The 13993-nt window shown below is 35.0% G+C and overlaps 1 protein-coding gene and 1 pseudogene across 4 annotated transcripts in view; one reads left to right on the top strand and one right to left on the bottom strand.

The window, feature by feature from the left end:
* Positions 1 to 13993, bottom strand: part of DACH1 (dachshund family transcription factor 1) — a 428780-nt gene that overhangs the window by 252894 nt on the left and 161893 nt on the right. The window lies entirely within an intron of this gene.
* On the top strand, positions 4311 to 4613 carry LOC108591143 (small ribosomal subunit protein eS26 pseudogene; annotated as a pseudogene).

Here is a 13993-nt window from a genome sequence, read left to right as displayed (position 1 = left end):
TTTTGTGAGACTAAAAAGCTGTTCAATGCAACTTAAAGTTTTAAAGAGTCATGCAATTTAATACTATTTTTTTTTACCTTTCTATAACATGCATTATACATCTACATATATGATTTCTCCCAGAGTTCATACCATTCACAGATTTCATTTAGTGGCATGTTTGTCTGGAAAGCTAAATATTTTGACCTTTTAATCACCTTAAAATTTTCCTTTCTTCCCATAAGTCTTCCAGGCCACAGATGATTCTACCCACAACATCTCTCTTTTACATTTATGTACAAAAGCTTACTAGAATCCCCTAGAGAGCAAATTCTTAAATTACTAGAAATAATTGTAAGTGGCCTCCTTAAAGTTTGGGAAAAAATTAATACTTTATTGGATTCTTTCTCAAAGCTCCTGTCATACCTCGTAACCATATTCTACAAAATTTAAATTTAATATTAAAACGTATTCCAAGCCCAGGGGCGGTGGCTCACACCTATAATCCCAGAACTTTGGGAAACCAAGGCAGGAGGATTGCTTGAGCTCAGGAGTTAAAGACCAGCCTGGATAAGATGGAGAGATCCCATATCTACAAAAAATTTAAGAATTAGCTGTGCATGGTGGCACATGCCTGTGTAGTCCCAGCTACTCAGGAGGCTGAGGCAAGAGGATCCCTTGAGCCCAGGAATTTGAGATGGTTTTGAACTGTGATCAACCACTGCACTCCAGCCTGGATGACAAAATGAGACCCCATCTAATATCTAAACCAATCTTTTACACCAACTATGAACTCCATAATCACAAATAAAAATGTTCTCTTTTTGTAACTTTTAAATTTAATTTCAAATGACAAGATATTCTCAGCATTTACTATTGGCTATATTTTGTTTAAGCCAAAAGCAGTGCATTCAGTCTTTTATTTCAATGGTGCATACCAAGAACCTGTGAACGTGCACTGAAAATAGCTATCATTTTGTTTTTGCAGGCTATCATTAATATGGTCCCAATATGTATCCATTGCTCTGATCACAAGCTAATATCCAACTTTCCTCTGTAGGGGATGCCATTTCCAACACTCTTAAGGCTGCTTTTCCAAATATTTCATTTTATTTTGGAATAGTGGATGAAATAATAAAACAATTGCAGTTATATTATCTACCACCAGGCATTGTGTTAAATTCACCATGTGATCTAACTTAATACTTGTGACAAACTTTTGAGATAAGTACTGTTATTATCCTTATTTTTCTGAAGAGACATTGAGACACCAGAAAGTAAAAGTACAATGACTTACCTAATGTCATATATATTAAAAGTAACAGAGCCAGGTTGTGAGTCATGGCAATCCAGTTGTATGCACCATACATAGTTGTATGCACCAGATTTCTTTAGAGGCTAACCCCTGAGCACCATGTAATACTGACACTAGCAGATTTGCATGTTAATGCAGTCAGCAAACATTAATTGAACATGTTCATGTACCTGACCTTCTAATACATGCCGCAAATATCAATAAGATACTGTTCCTTCCCTCAAGTAGCTCATGGTTTATTTTGGGAAATACCTCAATACACAGAGAATTACTCTAAACCATATTAAATACTGTAGTAAACGTTGCAGAGCATGGCTGTTGGGACAAAATCCTGGGGGTGCTTCAGGAAAGATGAGGTGTGAGCAAGCAGAAGTTTGTCAACTGAAGAAGACGAGGGGGTGTTAAGTAAGGAAACAGCCATAGAGGCATATCTCTCCCTTATATACACACACACACACACACACACACACACACTTTTGCATTGAAACCTTGAAGTACTCAAACCCATGTTCATTTCTCTGTCTTTAGCATGGTTAGTATCACGTAGCCTAGCACATAATTATTCTCTAATAGTTTTACAGGTCAGATCTTCTGTCTATACTATCTGCATAATTTCTGACTTTGTGAAATGTGTTAGATATATGGTAGGCACTGTTTTTTGGTCAAACATCTTTAGGACATCATGATTCGTTCACCTATTTTAAATGTATTTTCTCGTGATGTCTTATTAAGAAGAATTTAAATAGAACACAATTTGCTGTTATATAGCAACTATATAGACAAAACCTGAATCTAACCAAAAATGAATCCATCTCCCTTTCAATATCTTACTGTAACAAGGATTTGTATTCTTAAGATGGAAATTCATTAATTACTCAACTGAGTTTTATTTCATTTTTCTGTAATCACTTATCTTAATCTTAAAATTGTTGCCATATTTTTGATATAAGAAGGAAATATTTTGTAAAGAAATTACAGCAAACCAGCAATAAGAAGGAAAAATTTATGGCGAGTATGTACAAATCTTTATATAGTAAAGCAGCCATAGTCATAAATTACTGGTAAAGTAAAAAAGTCTACACACACCCACACACACACATGCACATGCACACACAACTATCTGGTATGATAAGATACCCTCTTATCCATGGCTTTGCTTTTCAGGTTCAGTTACCAGTGGGTCAACTGCTGACTGAAAATAAGTATGGTACAAGAAGATATTCTGAATGAGAGAAAGAGAAGCCACATTCATATAACTTTTATTATAGTATGTTCATCTCTTACTATGTCTACTTTATAAATTAAACCTTATCCTAGGTAGGCATAGATGTATAGAAAGAACTACACATATATAAGGTTAGGTACTATCACAGTTTCAAGCATCCACTGGGGGTCTTGGAACATATCCCCTATCATAAGGGGAGATTACTGTATAAGCATTCTCAGATATAAATCACAAAAGTAGAAAAATAGTTACATTTGTATTAAATGATTGTCCTTACAGATATAGTCTCAATTGAGGGTTAAAAATCCTATTAAATCAGAACTCAGACAATCTTGTCTTCCCACTTATGAATGCAGAGGCAAGATGGCTGACATAACCTAAAATGCATGTTTTCACCCTCCACTGACAAGTTATTTGTATGCCACCTCTGGAGAAAATGTACATAACTAATTTGTTTGAGAAACCTGTTATAAAAAAAAAAAAAAACAACACACATCCGCTATTCCCTTCCACTGTGTAATGCATGGGGAGCTGTCAAGAAACGTAATTTTGAAGCACAAATACAGACACCAACTCCAGAATTCAGAGACCTCCTGACAACTTTTTGATGCCCCCGTGAGGATTCTAGGCCTATAAACTAATGAAAGGGTGACGTTAAAACAGTCAAAGCCTGTTTCCAGCCTGCAGAGATTTAATAACGTGCTTAATTTGTTACCTGACATAGATGATACCTATGCACCAAACATTGCTGTTAATATGATTTACATTAATTGAATTTTATTTAATACTTTATGAAGTGTTTTCTTTAATAAATGACCTTTTAATACTAATATTACATGTTATAAGAAGTTACAATATAAACTACCGGGACCACAGAGTTGGAGAAGTCATTGGCACTTGTGCTTTCAAACTTGAATAGACATTGTTTTATCATGGATTTTTTTCTCCTGGACTACTAGGCTGAGGCTACTTTTAAAATCCTAATCATTATCCTAATTCCCATGTTCTCTTATTTATTTATAGCTGAATCATATTTTAAAATACTAAAAACATATTGCCTTAAAGGTGTTTAAACTGGCTAAAGCATAGTAGCTTACATTTAGAAATGACATAGTTGTATGCACCAGATTTCTTTTGAGCACTTTAAGTATATTATTTCATTTAATTCAAGAAACTTCTGAGATGGAAATATTATTTCTGTTTTATAAGTATGGAAACTGAGGCAAAGATACATTGAAGCATAGAGTTATGAAAACTAAAAGTATGAGTTTTCTTATTTCAAATGGAAGAAAAATGGTTTCTTGATTAAATCTGTACCTAACATTACATTAGAAGTCTAGGAAAGATGACAGCTATGACATTTTGATTTCTGAAAACAGAAGATAGAATTCCATATTTCAATCAATTATTTACTTCATTGCTTGTTAGAGGATTATCTAATATTTAAAACACTGCTTCAGTCTTGGTCAGGCAAACTTCCCTTACAGTCCAGGACTTTAGATCTGATGACTCACTTCAGATTCGTCCTCTCTTTCCAACATTATTAGTGCACAGACATGTGTTAGGTGACCCTAACATGCAAAGGCCAATCCTGGATACCATGGCAGAGACAAGGCAGCAAAATACAACCCTCTCTCCAAAAGTGGGCTTCTTATTGTTAGAATACATACCTATGACATTAAGCTTCAAGTGACTTTAGAAAGAGAAAAGAGAATAAACTCTCAGAAAACATAAAGACAAAAAGGGCATGTAAAATGAGTCTTCGTTCTTTCTCCACTGCGAGCTTCCAAGATGACAAACGAAAGAATGAACAATGGTCGTGCCAAAAACGGCTGTGGCCATATTCAGCCTATTCGCTGCAGGAACTGTGCCCAATGCGTGCCCAAGGACAAGGCCATTAAGAAATTCGTCATTCGAAACATAGTGGAGGCCGCAGCAGTCAGGGATATTTCTGAAGCAAGCGTCTTTGATGCCTATGTACTTCCCAAGCTCTATGTGAAGCTACATTACTGTGTGAGTTGTGCAGTTCTCAGAAAAGTCGTCAGGAATCGGTCTCGTGAAGCCTACAAGGACAGAACACCCCACCCCAATTGAGACCTGCAGGTGCTGCCCCACGACCCCCACCAAAACCCATGTAAGGAGCTGAGTAAAAGATTGAAGACAGCTATTCTCTGGAGAAAAATAAAATGGAAACTGTACTTGATATTGCCTATTAGGTGTATCTGTGCCAGATAAGGTGGGGATTTTGTGTGTGTTAGACCAAGTATGAATAACAAGTCGTATTTTCATGGGGAAGAAAGCTTATTTATGTAATCAATTTTTTTTTTGTTAGGGGGGAGGGCTGGGAGATGGAGTCTTGCTTTGTTGCCCAGGCTGGAGTGCAATGGCGCTATCTCAGCTCACTGCAATCTCTGCCTCCCTCCTGGGTTCAAGCGATTCTCCTGCCTCAGCTTTCCAAGCAGCTAGGATTAGAGATGTGTGCCACCACACCCAGCTAATTTTTTGTATTTTTAGTAGAGATGGGGTTTTACTATATTGGCCAGGCTGGTCTGGAACTCCTGACATCAGTTAATTCACCCCTTAGGCCTCCCAAAGTGCTGGGATTACAGGTGTGAGCCATCTGCCTGGCTATTCATTTAAATTAAACCTCATTTGCAGTCATGTCCTTGGCCTCACAACTTGCATAGCTGTGTAAAATAAAAAGTTTAGGCATCTGTAAAAAAAAAGTCTTCATGCATGAGTATTATTTTAACAGAGAGAAAGTGGGAAGAATGCATTGAAGATCTTTAAATGACATGGTCAAGGGCTCCAGGGCAGAAAAATGTGGAGTGCACCAGGAAATTGTGTGTGTTCAGTAGCCTTGACTAACTCAACCAACAGGGGTGAGTTTGGTAACTGCAAATCATATTGCAAAAGGCAAGGCATATATTGAGTGTCCAAAATTGGGCCTTCACAGGTGGGCAATGTGTGATCTATTATAACACTCATACTTAGGAAGTGATAGTATGTGAAGTACAGTGCTCACAATTTTATAGGTTTTTATGAGGTTAGCATGAAAATTAATTTAGCTGTAATTATCAAGATAGAGATGAAAAACAATGAGATCTAGGGAGGGGCGTAAGGGCCAAGGTATGCCGATTGGGTGCTATGCTCACTGCCTGGGTGACAGGATCATCTTCACCAAACCTCAGCATCACCCAGTGTTCCTATATGACAGACCTGCACATGAACTCCCATATCTGAAATGGATATTGAAATTATTTTAAGAAATCATGAGATCTAATAACTAAATTTACTATGTAATCAACATTATGTTGAACACTTCAATGCACATTGTATAATTTAACCTCCACAATAACTCTATGATACAACTATCATCATTATGCCCATTTTAGAGATGGATGGAATGGCTCCTGATGAGAGAATAAGTAACTTGAATAAATTACAGACTGCTAAAGAAATAGATCCAGGCCTGTATATGCAAAAGTCCCTACTAAATTGCCATGCTAATTATAAAAATGATTCAGCCTTAAGTAATTTACATCAGAAGTAAATAGCCATATCTAGATAACTTGCAATTCACTTTTTTTAGATTAAGTTTCACTCTTGTTGCCTAGGCTGGAGTGCAATGATGCAATATTGGTTCACTGCAAACTCCACTTCCCAGCTTCAAATGATTCTCCTGCCTCAGCCTCTTGAGTAGCTACGATTACAGGCATGTGCCACCATGCCCAACTAATTTTGTATTTTTAGACGTGATTTCATCATGTTGGTCAGGCTGGTCTCAAAATCCTAAATTCAGACCAGGTGATCCGCCTACCTCAGCCTCCCAAAGTGCTGGGATTACAGGTGTAAGCCACCACGCCCAGCCTGAAATTCACTTTTGAGACTACATTTCTATTCTACAACTCTGAATATATTTACTATTTCAAAATATATGTATTATCTCTAAAAATACTTGAATGTTCGTGTCTCCACACCTTTGCGCTTGCCGTTGCTGCTGCTTAGAATGCTCTTCGTCAAACATACCCATGTCTCACCTTCCCTAGCCACCATGTAAAGTGCACTGGGTGCACTTAATAGTTCCCTTCTTCCACCTCACTCTGTTTTTATCTTGAGTGTTGTTCAAAAATACTATATAACTACTTCTTTACTGGTGACTGTCTGTCCTTGCAGATTCCATGAGGGCAGAGATTTTGAATGTTTTATTCACTGGAATATCCCCAGCATAGAAGAGCAATGTTTGGCACAAAGCAGGGACTCAATAAATATTTATTAAATGAAAAAAATGAATGACTGAGTGAAGGAAGGAATGGATACTCGTTACTGATCTATGGCCATCTGAATCGACATTGTCTTAGCAGTTTATTTAAAGACTTGAAAGGCTGGTACTCTGACTTATCTGAGTGTTGTGTATGGTGCCAACCTGATAATGATGATAAAGTGGAAGGCTTTTGAGTTAGTGCCTTCTTTGCATTACCCTATCCTCAACTAAATATTCTGGATCTGTCTTAGCTCTTCAAAACTATGTGGTTGGAAACAGAATCATCCATAAATTTTTCAACTGATGGAAATCTATGGAGCTTAAAAGTGTCAACCAAGCTATTCTATGCCCAAATATGTACTTTTTAATACACGGTTTATAAATTTAGATACATGTACTTAAATTTTAACTTGCACTTTTACAATGAAATGTGCATTTTTAATTATATTATTTAATCCAGGATTCTAGATTATCAAAAATAAACCACTTTGAACTAAAATAGCACATTTGTAATCAGAGATTCTTTCTTATATATTCATGGTAATATATAAAAGTCCTAAAATACTGCCTTTAAAACCATTGGAAGGCCATATTAATTCAAAACATGGTGTCAAATTTGCTAACTATTTGAAAAGTTGAAATAGATCCCCATTTTATACATTTTAAAAGAAGATTAAAAATTACAAATGAATAAAAGAAAACTATATTTGAAATAATACTTTATAAGCATGATATTAATTCCAGAAGGTACTGAGATTGATAGAATTATATACATTAAAAACATTTTTAAAAAAATTAATGTTAAAGTGACAAAAGAAAAAAAATGTTGTTTATAAAAGACAGATAATTATTAACCTTAATTCAAAAACAACGAATAATCCCAGCCTGGCCAACATGGTGAAATCCCATCTCTACTAAAAATATAAAAATAAATTGGGTGTGGTGGCATATGCCTATAATCCCAGCAACTTGGGAGTTTGAGGCAGGAGAATCGCTTGAACCCACCAGGCAGAAGTTGCCTTGAGCCGTGCCACTACACTCCAGCCTGGGCAACAGAGCAAGACACCATTTCAAAAACAGAGAAATAAATAAATAATAAAACCAATGAAGAATCCAATAATAAATGGCAAATGCATATGAATAGGAAAATAATATAAATATGTAATTATTTAATAAACATTAAAAGATTTACAATTCACTACCATATAAAGCATTAAAAATCAAATCAAATATATCATACTTTGGCCATTCCTCTGGCAAAGCTAAAACATACTGATGCTACACTGGTAGAACATAATAATTCTCAAAGAACATTTAGCCCTCTGTATTGAAATTTAAAATATGAATACTCATTAAACTAATGCTTTCATATTGATAAATCTAAAAATTCATCCTGAAGAAATAGAGAGAGAGAGAATATGCAAAAATAAAACCCTAAAGGCTCATACAAATGTGTTGGGTGTATTTATAGTGTATACTAGACTGAAATGATAGTAGGTCATTAAAATATATTTTCTAGAAAGCTAGATTTGAGAAATACAAAAACCTGTCCATTGTAGATTTTTATGTGTTGCAACAGGTTAGACAACAGCACAATCACATTTATATAGGCTATCAGTATTTTCCTCTTGTGGATTCAGTTATACGTTATTAAATCTTCACTTTCTTACTAGTTTTTAAAATTCTCTAAATATTTAGCGATGAACAACATTCTGTGTTCTATTTATTTTTAAATCAGAAAAACATGAAAGGTAAGGTGATCCAGGGGTAGATTTAGTGCCATTAAAAAGAAATTATTTTTCACACACCAGGAAAAACTAAAACATTTAATACTCTGAAAAATGTTAGATAGAAGTAAACTGTGTATGTATGGAAGACGTCTATTTTAGAAGTGCATGTATAAAGAAAAAAATAAACAATTTGAAATACATTCTAGGCCAGGCGTAATGGCTCACACCTTTGAGCCTCTCAGCACTTTGAGAGGCCAAGGTGGGCGGATCACAAGGTCAGGAGTTCGAGACCAGCCTGACCAACATAGTGAAACCCCAACTCTACTAAAAATACAAAAATTAGCTGGGTATGGTGGCAGGTGCCTGTAATCCCAGCTACTCAGGAGACTGAGGCAGGAGAATTGCTTCAACCCAGGAGGTGGAGGTTACAGTGAGCTGAAATTATGCCACTGCACTCCAGCCTGGGCAACAAAGGGAGAGTCCATCTTAAAAAAAAAAAGAAAAAGAAAAAAGAAAGAAAAAAATACATTCTAAACTGACTGACTATAAGGATTTTAACACATAGATTTTTATTAACAATTATATATAACATGGCTATTTGTCTTTTACAAACTAAAATACTTTAGGGCAAATTCAGCCTTCAAAAGTCCTATATACCAAGGGGAGCTACAACTGCAAAGAAACATTTTTTACCACAAAATATTATGTCAAAAACTTCTTAAAGGAAAAAAGATGAAAATGAATACATACATGAGGATGGCTAACTGTATTTTAAAAGCTCTCCTCTTTACTTAACTTCAAACTAGTCCATTTTAAAACTGTATTTCATTTTTTGTTAACATTTAGCCTGACTTTTTCAAAAACTAGCTTTTCCTTCTTTAGGTCTCAACAATGAATTTTATTCAATCTCAAGGCCTCCCCGGTTGAATAACAAAGGGTAGTATATCTTCCTACAAGACATAGCCTCTTTGCAGTAAAAGTACTGTACTCTTTTACTGGGTTCATTGATAGGATTTACTCTACCTTGAATGGGTGGTGTGTGGTAAGTAGTTTATGAACAAAACCCTCCTGTTCTATAAACTGTCAGTCTGAACAGGATGAAAAAAGACAATGGAAAATCTTGGGGGAAAAGATATTTTTGAATCAATCCAAATAATTTCTCTTGTTTTGTCTTCACACAAAACTTTTCATAAGTTTTGAGGAAATATCTGCAGGAATGCCTTGAGTGTGCATATTGGTCTTACATATAGGCATGCATAACTAACAAAGAAATATCAAAACTTGTATCAGTTTTTCCAACTATATTTTATAGCCAAATATATGAAATTGCTATAGTCTCACTTTATGTCAAAATGGAATTTTTTATTTTCATGAAAAATGTTAAAAGCAATGCTCCTTTTCTTATTTAACTATATTTCTGAATTTGAATTGCTTAAAAGAGTTTAGTTTTAATTGTGCCTTTTTTTTGTTTTCTAGTCACTGTTTGAGTAACCACCTAGAGAATTCATTCTGAGAGTCTTAAAAGTGTGTGTGTCCATGCATGTGCACACACACATGCACACACAGAAGAGACACACAGAGTTTGAACACATGCTGGCATCCTCCATACGCGCTGAAGCAATGGAGCTAGCAAGTGCACTGAGAACAGGAAATAAGAAACGGCAATGAAAAAAACTGATCTTGGCAAAAATTGGGAGCCATTCCTGCTGTTAAGAGAGCAAGTTTAGAAATAAGCAATCTTTTATTTTTGTTTTTGATTATACTTTGGGCTCTGGGGCACATGTGCACATCCTGCATCCTGCAGGATTGTTGCATAGGTACATACATGCAGTGGTGGTTTCCTGTCTCCATCTCCCCACCTCCACCTGTCACCTACATCAGGCTTTTCTCCCACTATTATCACTCCCCGTCTTCCCCACCCCCTGCTGTCCCTCCCCTTCCCTCCCCTCCACCCTTCCACCTAGCCCAGTGAGTGTTATTCCCACTCATGTGCCCATGAGTTCTCATTGTTCATCATCTGCCTATGAGTGAAAACATGTGGTGCTAGGTTTTTTGTCCTTGTGTGAGTTTGCTAAGAATGATGGTTTCTAGACTCATCTATGTCTCTACAAAGGACACGAACTTATCATTTTTTACAGATGCATAGTATTCCATGTTGTATATGTGCCACATTTTCCTTGTCCAGTCTATCACTGATGCAATCTTAATTAACATAGTTACATTTGAGGTCTTGCCACAGGTTAAACTAAATCACTGTGACTACCTGGACAGCCCTGTATGCACAGATAGACTCCAACATTGCAAGAGGGAATGTGTTCTTATCTCCCATGTAGTTAGGGAATGCAATAAAATCTTTATATTTGAAAAAAAAATTAATGCAAGTTGATATTTCCAAACTTTACACATCCCTGATTCTATCTGAGCTTTTAATTGGTGAAGAGAAGTTCAAAGTAAATTAGCTTTTAATAAGTTAAATGCAAAATCCATGGATTTCTAAATTTTAACTTTAGCAAAGCATTTTCTAGGAACCTTTCCCCAATTATAAAATGAAAAGATAAAAAACCAGCACTTGACGTTTTAAAAATTTGAAATCTGACTTGCTAATAAAATGTTATCAATCCTCTTTGATCTTAAAGCATAAGTAGATATTTATAATTTGCATGCATACATCAGAAATAAGGTCGATGCAAAAGGTTATTAACTGATATGCAAGCAAGGACAGCAGTTACTTAACAAAACCACAGATTCATTTCAATCTATTTTTTAATAAATGGTTATATACAAATTTAGCTATATGAAGTCAATAAATATAAATGCTTATTCAATTATTACATAATCAAGACATTTTCTTAGGTAAGTACATATTTAAATCTGAGATTTTATAATTCAATATGATATGTGACAGAGTTATAATACCTATAACTTTAGATGCAATTGTTTTCCAAAAATTGTAGTATTATACTCACCACATTTTTCTTATAATGAATGATATATGTAACTGTATCTTATTACAAAATATTTTCTATTTGATGAGTCCTTGTTCAGCTATATAAATGAAAATTAATTCCCTAAACACACCAAAGATGCAATCCAGAAAAATCAAATAAAAAAGGAAATGGGAGATGGTGATAGAAAAAAAGGGGGACTGATAGGAGGTAGTTAAGGAAGTAACCAGGGTTTGGAGAAGAAATCTAAACTGCATACTCCAATGATGGGCTAAAACTAAAATACAGATAGGGTTTTTGTGAAGAGAAAATATTAACATAAACATCAGAAAGTATCCTGTGTGAGACGATATAATGTGAGTAAGTAAACAAAAATGTAAATTAATTCAGAGTAATAAAAATATTTAGGTTTCATGAGGAGGTGTGAAGGTTTGTTCAATTCTGTACTGTTTTATAGTGTTTGATTACATAGTTGGTTTTCAGCATGGGAGCCTAAACTTCTAGTCTGCTGCTTTCTTGCAACACTAAAAATGAAGTTTTCTATGTGAAAATTAAGTGCCATGATGCCAACTCCACATGCCTGCAAGTGCATGGAAAAGTTTCAGTTTCTGCTATTTGCCTTCTCTTTTTCCTCCACTTCTTATCTCCCCAAAAAAGTATTTGACAAATATATGAATAAAATGATGCAAAATCCATGTTTTACCATTCTATTCTAACATTCTAGTTTTAAAAATTATACAAGGCATAAGAAATGTATACACTAAGCTCAAATTATTCACATCTAAAGACTTAAAAAATATGAAATAAGTTCTCAACTTTAAAATGGCCCTAAATTGCATATCATTTTTATATAAACTTCACCTTTAAGTTACTGAATTAAAATGGAAATCATACAGTATATTTAAATCTAGATTTCTTATGAAACAATTTTCAAAGTTTGCCACCAATGAGTTATTCTCTTGATTAGCTTAAAGTACTTTGTAACAGGGAAGAAAGAAAGCAATTCTGGGCTTGTGTAATCATTTACCTTCAGTGAGCTTAGCAAGCAAACATTAACAAATGCTTTGCATCCTATTTACTTACAACAGTCCTATAAAACAATAAACTTCTGAAAGCAATTACTTTAAATTTATTTTTCCTCTACATTGAAGCAGAAAATACTGTCACGCAAAAGGTAGCATTGAACTTGGATAATAATAGAGATTTATTGAGACAAGGAACAATGCTGATTAAAAAAAGAAAAGCATTGAAATATGCCCTCTTTCCTGAAACACATGATAATAATTATCTTAGGAAAAGGTGGTACTGACAACAGCATAAATGATGCTGCCAAATGGAGAGTTAATTTTATTTTAAAGGATTAAACCATAAATTACTTCTTTAAAATTAGTGAGAAAAAAAAAGATCTCTTCTAAAGTCAATTTAATCAATTCACAAGAATTTTGCACAAGAGAAAAAATTATTGGACCATAACATTCCAAGAGGTTATATGAGAATCATATTAAAGAGTCTTGCCACTCTTATTCAGAAACTAATTAGGAATATATATGACTGGATTTTCAAATATCTGTTTAACAACTTATATTCTAACATATTTATTGCCATCTCGATCTAGATTTTAAAGCAGTAATTGGTGAGGATTTCATCATTTTTAAAATGTTCTCTTTTTAAAAATTTACTTCTAAATAAGGACTAATTTTCTGATTTGTATGTCATATAGTATCTTAGCAGAGTCAAAGGATAATAGGCATTTAATAAATACATGTTGACGAATATGTGCCATTTATTGTTCACAATTAGCTATTCCCTCCCTGACTTTGCCCTGCTTTCATATAGGCAGAATGAGAGTAACACTTTTCTTCATTATAGACAGTTTCCCTCCTCTTTTAATTTGGGCTTGGCTATAATACTTGCTGTGGCCAATGACATGTGAGCAGATGTGACATATACCATAACTGAGAAGAAGTCTGACATGCATCAACATAACTCTGTCCCTTCCTGAGTCTTTGTTGTCTTCCATGAGAGTGCATGGATGAAGAGACTGCAGCAGAGCTCAGCGGAGTGTTCCCTGATCAGCAGTCCTCAAGTGGAGAGAAATGATGGCTGTCATAAGCCAACGAGATGTTCGTGTTGGTTGTTGCTGCAGGTAAAGCTGACTGTGCAAGATGCATCATAAATAACATAATTCTTTTTGTAACTACTTAAAATGGAAGACCATATGTAGGCTAGAGCTCAACTGCAGATAGAATGCATCAGAAGCAAACAAACTTTTGTGAAAAAAAACCCAAAGCTTTCAACACCTGTGAGTAGGATAAGGAACCTGCATAAGAGTAAGAGTAGACCCCTAATCACAGCAAATCTGCTCCTTAAAGCTAATTCTGGATTCACCCTTAGGGAAGGTAAACAGGAGACAAAGTTGAATTTTAAGTGATGGTGCCAACCATGTGAAGTCAGACAGGTACATTGACAAACACTGACTAAAGATTGTAGGTGATTATTAACAAATAATTCAAAACCATCTGTCCAAGTATGGGG

This window comes from Callithrix jacchus, chromosome 1, assembly GCF_049354715.1.
Source record: "Callithrix jacchus isolate 240 chromosome 1, calJac240_pri, whole genome shotgun sequence".
Lineage (NCBI taxonomy): Eukaryota > Metazoa > Chordata > Mammalia > Primates > Cebidae > Callithrix > Callithrix jacchus.
This window is presented reverse-complemented; position numbering and strand designations above follow the sequence as displayed.